Source organism: Humulus lupulus, chromosome 3, assembly GCF_963169125.1.
Source record: "Humulus lupulus chromosome 3, drHumLupu1.1, whole genome shotgun sequence".
Lineage (NCBI taxonomy): Eukaryota > Viridiplantae > Streptophyta > Magnoliopsida > Rosales > Cannabaceae > Humulus > Humulus lupulus.
Genome location: NC_084795.1, coordinates 156266509 through 156278242, shown reverse-complemented (window position 1 = coordinate 156278242; position 11734 = coordinate 156266509).

Below are 11734 nucleotides of genomic sequence, written 5' to 3'. Positions count from 1 at the left end.
AAAGAAGCCACTAACATTCAAATTAGATTATACTTTACTAATTTTCCTTCGAAAATATTCAATGAATCCCAAGATATATAATAGACGGATTAACAAGTGAGAAAGAAAGATACTAGGGAGAAACAAATTCTATGGTGGCGGTATGCATTCTAAATTGTTCAAAAGAAACATCTCGGATTCCAATTAGTGGATATTTTACCAATTAGTTCTCAAATTAGATTCTACATGTACCGAGGAAGTGAGTAGTTAGTTTCACGAGTCGTGGCCCTATACCTTCTGAAATGTCCTGAAATTAGTGCCAAAGAAACAACCAGCATTCCAATTAGTGAATATATTACTAATTAGTTCTCAAATTAGATCCTATAAGTACCGCGGAAGGGAGTTGTTAGTTTAACGATGGATAAAATAAGATATGAGGGAGAGTTAAGACGAATCGTGGCCCTATACCATCTTAAATGTACTAAAGAAGCCACTAACATTCAAATTAGATTATACTTTACTATTATTCCTTCAAAATTATTCAATGAATCCCAAGATATTTAATAGACGGATTAACAAGGGAGAAAGAAAGATATCAGGGAGATACAAATTCAATGGTGGGCGTATGCATTCTAAATTGTTCAAAAGAAACATCTCGGATTCCAATTAGTGGACATTTTACCAATTTGTTGTCAAATTAGATTCTACATGTACCGAGGAAGTGAGTTGTTAGTTTCACGAGTCGTGGCCCTATACCTTCTGAAATGTCCTGAAATTAGTGCCAAAGAAACGACCAGCATTCCCATTAGTGAATATTTTTCTAATTGGTTCTCAAATTAGATCCTATAAGTACCGCGGAAGGGAGTTGTTAGTTTAACGATGGATAAAATAAGATATTAGGGAGAGTTAAGACGAATCGTGGCCCTATACCTTCTTAAATGTACTAAAGAAGCCACTAACATTCAAATTAGATTATACTTTACTAATATTCCTTCAAAATTATTCAATGAATCCCAAGATATTTAATTGACGGATTAACAAGGGAGAAAGAAAGATATCAGGGAGATACAAATTCAATGGTGGGCGTATGCATTCTAAATTGTTCAAAAGAAACATCTCGGATTCCAATTAGTGGATATTTTACCAATTAGTTCTCAAATTAGATTCTACATGTACCGAGGAAGTGAGTTGTTAGTTTCACGAATCGTGGCCCTATACCTTCTGAAATGTCCTGAAATTAGTGCCAAAGAAACGACCAGCATTCCAATTAGTGAATATTTTTCTAATTAGTTCTCAAATTAGATCCTATAAGTACCGCGGAAGGGAGTTGTTAGTTTAACGAGGGATAAAATAAGATATGAGGGAGAGTTAAGACGAATCGTGGCACTATACCTTCTTAAATGTACTAAAGAAGCCACAACATTCAAATTATATTATACTTTACTAATTTTCCTTCGAAATTATTCAATGAATCCCAAGATATTTAATAGACGGATTAACAAGTGAGAAAGAAAGATACCAGGGAGAAACAAATTCTATGGTGGCGGTATGCATTCTAAATTGTTCAAAAGAAACATCTCGGATTCCAATTAGTGGATATTTTACCAATTAGTTCTCAAATTAGATTCTACATGTACCGAGGAAGTGAGTTGTTAGTTTCACGAGTCGTGGCCCTATACTTTCTGAAATGTCCTGAAATTAGTGCCAAAGAAACGACCAGCATTCCAATTAGTGAATATATTACTAATTAGTTCTCAAATTAGATCCTATAAGTACCGCGGAAGGGAGTTGTAAGTTTAACGATGGATAAAATAAGATATGAGGGAGAGTTAAGACGAATCGTGGCCCTATACCTTCTTAAATGTACTAAAGAAGCCACTAACATTCAAATTAGATTATACTTTACTATTATTCCTTCAAAATTATTCAATGAATCCCAAGATATTTAATTGACGGATTAACAAGGGAGAAAGAAAGATATCAGGGAGATACAAATTCAATGGTGGGCGTATGCATTCTAAATTGTTCAAAAGAAACATCTCGGATTCCAATTAGTGGACATTTTACCAATTAGTTGTCAAATTAGATTCTACATGTACCGAGGAAGTGAGTTGTTAGTTTCACGAGTCGTGGCCCTATACCTTCTGAAATGTCCTGAAATTAGTGCCAAAGAAACGACCAGCATTCCCATTAGTGAATATTTTTCTAATTGGTTCTCAAATTAGATCCTATAAGTACCGCGGAAGGGAGTTGTTAGTTTAACGATGGATAAAATAAGATATTAGGGAGAGTTAAGACGAATCGTGGCCCTATACCTTCTTAAATGTACTAAAGAAGCCACTAACATTCAAATTAGATTATACTTTACTAATATTCCTTCAAAATTATTCAATGAATCCCAAGATATTTAATTGACGGATTAACAAGGGAGAAAGAAAGATATCAGGGAGATACAAATTCAATGGTGGGCGTATGCATTCTAAATTGTTCAAAAGAAACATCTCGGATTCCAATTAGTGGATATTTTACCAATTAGTTCTCAAATTAGATTCTACATGTACCGAGGAAGTGAGTTGTTAGTTTCACGAATCGTGGCCCTATACCTTCTCAAATGTCCTGAAATTAGTGCCAAAGAAACGACCAGCATTCCAATTAGTGAATATTTTTCTAATTAGTTCTCAAATTAGATCCTATAAGTACCGCGGAAGGGAGTTGTTAGTTTAACGAGGGATAAAATAAGATATGAGGGAGAGTTAAGACGAATCGTGGCACTATACCTTCTTAAATGTACTAAAGAAGCCACAACATTCAAATTATATTATACTTTACTAATTTTCCTTCGAAATTATTCAATGAATCCCAAGATATTTAATAGACGGATTAACAAGTGAGAAAGAAAGATACCAGGGAGAAACAAATTCTATGGTGGCGGTATGCATTCTAAATTGTTCAAAAGAAACATCTCGGATTCCAATTAGTGGATATTTTACCAATTAGTTCTCAAATTAGATTCTACATGTACCGAGGAAGTGAGTTGTTAGTTTCACGAGTCGTGGCCCTATACTTTCTGAAATGTCCTGAAATTAGTGCCAAAGAAACGACCAGCATTCCAATTAGTGAATATATTACTAATTAGTTCTCAAATTAGATCCTATAAGTACCGCGGAAGGGAGTTGTAAGTTTAACGATGGATAAAATAAGATATTAGGAAGAGTTAAGACGAATCGTGGCCCTATACCTTCTTAAATGTACTAAAGAAGCCACTAACATTCAAATTAGATTATACTTTACTAATATTCCTTCAAAATTATTCAATGAATCCCAAGATATTTAATTGACGGATTAACAAGGGAGAAAGAAAGATACCAGGGAGACACAAATTCAATGGTGGCCGTATGCATTCTAAATGGTTCAAAAGAAACATCTCGAATTCCAATTATTGTATATTTTACCAATTAGTTCTCAAATTAGATTCTACATGTACCGAGGAAGTGAGTTGTTAGTTTCACGAGTCGTGGCGCTATACCTTCTGAAATGTCCTGAAATTAGTGCCAAAGAAACGACCAGCATTCCCATTAGTGAATATTTTTCTAATTGGTTCTCAAATTAGATCCTATAAGTACCGCGGAAGGGAGTTGTTAGTTTAACGATGGATAAAATAAGATATGAGGGAGAGTTAAGACGAATCGTGGCCCTATACCTTCTTAAATGTACTAAAGAAGCCACTAACATTCAAATTAGATTATACTTTTCTAATTTTCCTTCGAAATTATTCAATGAATCCCAAGATATTTAATTGACGGATTAACAAGGGAGAAAGAAAGATATCAGGGAGACACAAATTCAATGGTGGCCGTATGCATTCTAAATGGTTCAAAAGAAACATCTCGAATTCCAATTATTGTATATTTTACCAATTAGTTCTCAAATTTGATTCTACATGTACCGAGGAAGTGAGTTGTTAGTTTCACGAGTCGTGGCCCTATACCTTCTGAAATTTCCTGAAATTAGTGCCAAAGAAACGACCAGCATTCCAATTAGTGAATATTTTTCTAATTAGTACACAAATTAGATCCTATAAGTACCGCGGAAGGGAGTTGTTAGTTTAACGATGGATAAAATAAGATATTAGGGAGAGTTAAGACGAATCGTGGCCCTATACCTTCTTAAATGTACTAAAGAAGCCACTAACATTCAAATTAGATTATACTTTACTAATTTTCCTTCGAAATTATTCAATGAATCCCAAGATATTTAATAGACGGATTAACAAGTGAGAAAGAAAGATACCAGGGAGAAACAAATTCTATGGTGGCGGTATGCATTCTAAATTGTTCAAAAGAAACATCTCGGATTCCAATTAGTGGATATTTTACCAATTAGTTCTCAAATTAGATTCTACATGTACCGAGGAAGTGAGTTGTTAGTTTCACGAGTCGTGGCCCTATACTTTCTGAAATGTCCTGAAATTAGTGCCAAAGAAACGACCAGCATTCCAATTAGTGAATATATTACTAATTAGTTCTCAAATTAGATCCTATAAGTACCGCGGAAGGGAGTTGTAAGTTTAACGATGGATAAAATAAGATATTAGGAAGAGTTAAGACGAATCGTGGCCCTATACCTTCTTAAATGTACTAAAGAAGCCACTAACATTCAAATTAGATTATACTTTACTAATATTCCTTCAAAATTATTCAATGAATCCCAAGATATTTAATTGACGGATTAACAAGGGAGAAAGAAAGATATCAGGGAGACACAAATTCAATGGTGGCCGTATGCATTCTAAATGGTTCAAAAGAAACATCTCGAATTCCAATTATTGTATATTTTACCAATTAGTTCTCAAATTAGATTCTACATGTACCGAGGAAGTGAGTTGTTAGTTTCACGAGTCGTGGCCCTATACCTTCTGAAATGTCCTGAAATTAGTGCCAAAGAAACGACCAGCATTCCCATTAGTGAATATTTTTCTAATTGGTTCTCAAATTAGATCCTATAAGTACCGCGGAAGGGAGTTGTAAGTTTAACGATGGATAAAATAAGATATGAGGGAGAGTTAAGACGAATCGTGGCCCTATACCTTCTTAAATGTACTAAAGAAGCCACTAACATTCAAATTAGATTATACTTTTCTAATTTTCCTTCGAAATTATTCAATGAATCCCAAGATATTTAATTGACGGATTAACAAGGGAGAAAGAAAGATATCAGGGAGACACAAATTCAATGGTGGCCGTATGCATTCTAAATGGTTCAAAAGAAACATCTCGAATTCCAATTATTGTATATTTTACCAATTAGTTCTCAAATTAGATTCTACATGTACCGAGGAAGTGAGTTGTTAGTTTCACGAGTCGTGGCCCTATACCTTCTGAAATTTCCTGAAATTAGTGCCAAAGAAACGACCAGCATTCCCATTAGTGAATATTTTTCTAATTGGTACTCAAATTAGATCCTATAAGTACCGCGGAAGGGAGTTGTTAGTTTAACGATGGATAAAATAAGATATTAGGGAGAGTTAAGACGAATCGTGGCCCTATACCTTATTAAATGTACTAAAGAAGCCACTAACATTCAAATTAGATTATACTTTACTAATTTTCCTTCGAAATTATTCAATGAATCCCAAGATATTTAATTGACGGATTAACAAGGGAGAAAGAAAGATATCAGGGAGACACAAATTCAATGGTGGACGTATGCATTCTAAATTGTTCAAAAGAAACATCTCGAATTCCAATTATTGTATATTTTACCAATTAGTTCTCAAATTAGATTCTATATGTACCGAGGAAGTGAGTAGTTAGTTTCACGAGTCGTGGCCCTATACCTTCTGAAATTTCCTGAAATTAGTGCCAAAGAAACGACCAGCATTCCAATTAGTGAATATTTTTCTAATTAGTTCTCAAATTAGATCATATAAGTACCGCGGAAGGGAGTTGTAAGTTTAACGATGGATAAAATAAGATATGAGGGAGAGTTAAGACGAATCGTGGCCCTATACCTTCTTAAATGTACTAAAGAAGCCACTAACATTCAAATTAGATTATACTTTACTAATATTCCTTCAAAATTATTCAATGAATCCCAAGATATTTAATTGACGGATTAACAAGGGAGAAAGAAAGATATCAGGGAGACACAAATTCAATGGTGGCCGTATGCATTCTAAATGGTTCAAAAGAAACATCTCGAATTCCAATTATTGTATATTTTACCAATTAGTTCTCAAATTAGATTCTACATGTACCGAGGAAGTGAGTTGTTAGTTTCACGAGGAAGTGAGTTGTTAGTTTCACGAGTCGTGGCCCTATACCTTCTGAAATGTCCTGAAATTAGTGCCAAAGAAACGACCAGCATTCCCATTAGTGAATATTTTTCTAATTGGTTCTCAAATTAGATCCTATAAGTACCGCGGAAGGGAGTTGTTAGTTTAACGATGGATAAAATAAGATATGAGGGAGAGTTAAGACGAATCGTGGCCCTATACCTTCTTAAATGTACTAAAGAAGCCACTAACATTCAAATTAGATTATACTTTTCTAATTTTCCTTCGAAATTATTCAATGAATCCCAAGATATTTAATTGACGGATTAACAAGGGAGAAAGAAAGATATCAGGGAGACACAAATTCAATGGTGGCCGTATGCATTCTAAATGGTTCAAAAGAAACATCTCGAATTCCAATTATTGTATATTTTACCAATTAGTTCTCAAATTAGATTCTACATGTACCGAGGAAGTGAGTTGTTAGTTTCACGAGTCGTGGCCCTATACCTTCTGAAATTTCCTGAAATTAGTGCCAAAGAAACGACCAGCATTCCAATTAGTGAATATTTTTCTAATTAGTACTCAAATTAGATCCTATAAGTACCGCGGAAGGGAGTTGTTAGTTTAACGATGGATAAAATAAGATATTAGGGAGAGTTAAGACGAATCGTGGCCCTATACCTTCTTAAATGTACTAAAGAAGCCACTAACATTCAAATTAGATTATACTTTACTAATTTTCCTTCGAAATTATTCAATGAATCCCAAGATATTTAATAGACGGATTAACAAGTGAGAAAGAAAGATACCAGGGAGAAACAAATTCTATGGTGGCGGTATGCATTCTAAATTGTTCAAAAGAAACATCTCGGATTCCAATTAGTGGATATTTTACCAATTAGTTCTCAAATTAGATTCTACATGTACCGAGGAAGTGAGTTGTTAGTTTCACGAGTCGTGGCCCTATACTTTCTGAAATGTCCTGAAATTAGTGCCAAAGAAACGACCAGCATTCCAATTAGTGAATATATTACTAATTAGTTCTCAAATTAGATCCTATAAGTACCGCGGAAGGGAGTTGTAAGTTTAACGATGGATAAAATAAGATATGAGGGAGAGTTAAGACGAATCGTGGCCCTATACCTTCTTAAATGTACTAAAGAAGCCACTAACATTCAAATTAGATTATACTTTACTAATATTCCTTCAAAATTATTCAATGAATCCCAAGATATTTAATTGACGGATTAACAAGGGAGAAAGAAAGATATCAGGGAGACACAAATTCAATGGTGGCCGTATGCATTCTAAATGGTTCAAAAGAAACATCTCGAATTCCAATTATTGTATATTTTACCAATTAGTTCTCAAATTAGATTCTACATGTACCGAGGAAGTGAGTTGTTAGTTTCACGAATCGTGGCCCTATACCTTCTCAAATGTCCTGAAATTAGTGCCAAAGAAACGACCAGCATTCCAATTAGTGAATATTTTTCTAATTAGTTCTCAAATTAGATCCTATAAGTACCGCGGAAGGGAGTTGTTAGTTTAACGAGGGATAAAATAAGATATGAGGGAGAGTTAAGACGAATCGTGGCACTATACCTTCTTAAATGTACTAAAGAAGCCACAACATTCAAATTATATTATACTTTACTAATTTTCCTTCGAAATTATTCAATGAATCCCAAGATATTTAATAGACGGATTAACAAGTGAGAAAGAAAGATACCAGGGAGAAACAAATTCTATGGTGGCGGTATGCATTCTAAATTGTTCAAAAGAAACATCTCGGATTCCAATTAGTGGATATTTTACCAATTAGTTCTCAAATTAGATTCTACATGTACCGAGGAAGTGAGTTGTTAGTTTCACGAGTCGTGGCCCTATACCTTCTGAAATGTCCTGAAATTAGTGCCAAAGAAACGACCAGCATTCCAATTAGTGAATATATTACTAATTAGTTCTCAAATTAGATCCTATAAGTACCGCGGAAGGGAGTTGTAAGTTTAACGATGGATAAAATAAGATATGAGGGAGAGTTAAGACGAATCGTGGCCCTATACCTTCTTAAATGTACTAAAGAAGCCACTAACATTCAAATTAGATTATACTTTACTAATATTCCTTCAAAATTATTCAATGAATCCCAAGATATTTAATTGACGGATTAACAAGGGAGAAAGAAAGATATCAGGGAGACACAAATTCAATGGTGGCCGTATGCATTCTAAATGGTTCAAAAGAAACATCTCGAATTCCAATTATTGTATATTTTACCAATTAGTTCTCAAATTAGATTCTACATGTACCGAGGAAGTGAGTTGTTAGTTTCACGAGTCGTGGCCCTATACCTTCTGAAATGTCCTGAAATTAGTGCCAAAGAAACGACCAGCATTCCCATTAGTGAATATTTTTCTAATTGGTTCTCAAATTAGATCCTATAAGTACCGCGGAAGGGAGTTGTTAGTTTAACGATGGATAAAATAAGATATGAGGGAGAGTTAAGACGAATCGTGGCCCTATACCTTCTTAAATGTACTAAAGAAGCCACTAACATTCAAATTAGATTATACTTTACTAATTTTCCTTCGAAATTATTCAATGAATCCCAAGATATTTAATTGACGGATTAACAAGGGAGAAAGAAAGATATCAGGGAGACACAAATTCAATGGTGGCCGTATGCATTCTAAATGGTTCAAAAGAAACATCTCGAATTCCAATTATTTTATATTTTACCAATTAGTTCTCAAATTAGATTCTACATGTACCGAGGAAGTGAGTTGTTAGTTTCACGAGTCGTGGCCCTATACCTTCTGAAATATCCTGAAATTAGTGCCAAAGAAACGACCAGCATTCCAATTAGTGAATATTTTTCTAATTAGTACTCAAATTAGATCCTATAAGTACCGCGGAAGGGAGTTGTTAGTTTAACGATGGATAAAATAAGATATTAGGGAGAGTTAAGACGAATCGTGGCCCTATACCTTCTTAAATGTACTAAAGAAGCCACTAACATTCAAATTAGATTATACTTTACTAATTTTCCTTCGAAATTATTCAATGAATCCCAAGATATTTAATTGACGGATTAACAAGGGAGAAAGAAAGATATCAGGGAGACACAAATTCAATGGTGGACGTATGCATTCTAAATTGTTCAAAAGAAACATCTCGAATTCCAATTATTGTATATTTTACCAATTAGTTCTCAAATTAGATTCTATATGTACCGAGGAAGTGAGTAGTTAGTTTCACGAGTCGTGGCCCTATACCTTCTGAAATTTCCTGAAATTAGTGCCAAAGAAACGACCAGCATTCCAATTAGTGAATATTTTTCTAATTAGTTCTCAAATTAGATCCTATAAGTACCGCGGAAGGGAGTTGTTAGTTTAACGATGGATAAAATAAGATATTAGGGAGTGTTAAGACGAATCGTGGCCCTATACCTTCTTAAATGTACTAAAGAAGCCACTAACATTCAAATTAGATTATACTTTACTAATTTTCCTTCGAAATTATTCAATGAATCCCAAGATATTTAATTGACGGATTAACAAGGGAGAAAGAAAGATATCAGGGAGACACAAATTCAATGGTGGACGTATGCATTCTAAATTGTTCAAAAGAAACATCTCGAATTCCAATTATTGTATATTTTACCAATTAGTTCTCAAATTAGATTCTATATGTACCGAGGAAGTGAGTAGTTAGTTTCATGAGAGATAAAGAAATATATTAGGGATAGATAAAACCAGTCGTGGCCCTATACCTTCTGAAACGTCCTAAAAAAAAACAAACATTCAAATTAGAATATACTATACTAATTTTCCTTCAATATTATTCAATAAATTCCAAGATATTAAATTTACGGATTAACAAGTGATAAAGAAAGATAGTAGGGAGAGATAAATTAAATTGTTGCCCAATGCATTCTAAATTGTACCAAAGAAACGACCAGCATTCCAATTAGTGAATATTTTACTAATTAGTTCACAAATTAGATCCTATAAGTACCGCGGAAGGGAGTTGTTAGTTTAACGATGGATAAAATAAGATATTAGGGAGAGCTAAGACGAATCGTGGCCCTATACCTTCTTAAATGTACTAAAGAAGCCACTAACATTCAAATTAGATTATACTTTACTAATTTTCCTTCAGAATTATTCAATGAATCCCAAGATATATAATTGACGGATTAACAAGGGAGAAAGAAAGATATCAATGAGATACAAATTCAATGGTGGCCGTATGCATTCTAAATGGTTCAAAAGAAACATCTCGGATTCCAATTAGTGGATATTTTACCAATTAGTTCTCAAATTAGATTCTACATGTACCGAGGAAGTGAGTTGTTAGTTTCACGAGTCGTGGCCCTATACCTTCTGAAATGTCCTCAAATTAGTGCCAATGAAACGACCAGCATTCCAATTAGTGAAAATTTTACTAATTTGTTCTCAAATTAGATCCTATAAGTACCGCGGAAGGGAGTTGTTAGTTTAACGATGGATAAAATAAGATATGAGGGAGAGTTAAGACGAATCGTGGCACTATACCTTCTTAAATGTACTAAAGAAGCCACTAACATTCAAATTAGATTATACTTTACTAATTTTCCTTCGAAAATATTCAATGAATCCCAAGATATATAATAGACGGATTAACAAGTGAGAAAGAAAGATACTAGGGAGAAACAAATTCTATGGTGGCGGTATGCATTCTAAATTGTTCAAAAGAAACATCTCGGATTCCAATTAGTGGATATTTTACCAATTAGTTCTCAAATTAGATTCTACATGTACCGAGGAAGTGAGTAGTTAGTTTCACGAGTCGTGGCCCTATACCTTCTGAAATGTCCTGAAATTAGTGCCAAAGAAACAACCAGCATTCCAATTAGTGAATATATTACTAATTAGTTCTCAAATTAGATCCTATAAGTACCGCGGAAGGGAGTTGTTAGTTTAACGATGGATAAAATAAGATATGAGGGAGAGTTAAGACGAATCGTGGCCCTATACCATCTTAAATGTACTAAAGAAGCCACTAACATTCAAATTAGATTATACTTTACTATTATTCCTTCAAAATTATTCAATGAATCCCAAGATATTTAATAGACGGATTAACAAGGGAGAAAGAAAGATATCAGGGAGATACAAATTCAATGGTGGGCGTATGCATTCTAAATTGTTCAAAAGAAACATCTCGGATTCCAATTAGTGGACATTTTACCAATTTGTTGTCAAATTAGATTCTACATGTACCGAGGAAGTGAGTTGTTAGTTTCACGAGTCGTGGCCCTATACCTTCTGAAATGTCCTGAAATTAGTGCCAAAGAAACGACCAGCATTCCCATTAGTGAATATTTTTCTAATTGGTTCTCAAATTAGATCCTATAAGTACCGCGGAAGGGAGTTGTTAGTTTAACGATGGATAAAATAAGATATTAGGGAGAGTTAAGACGAATCGTGGCCC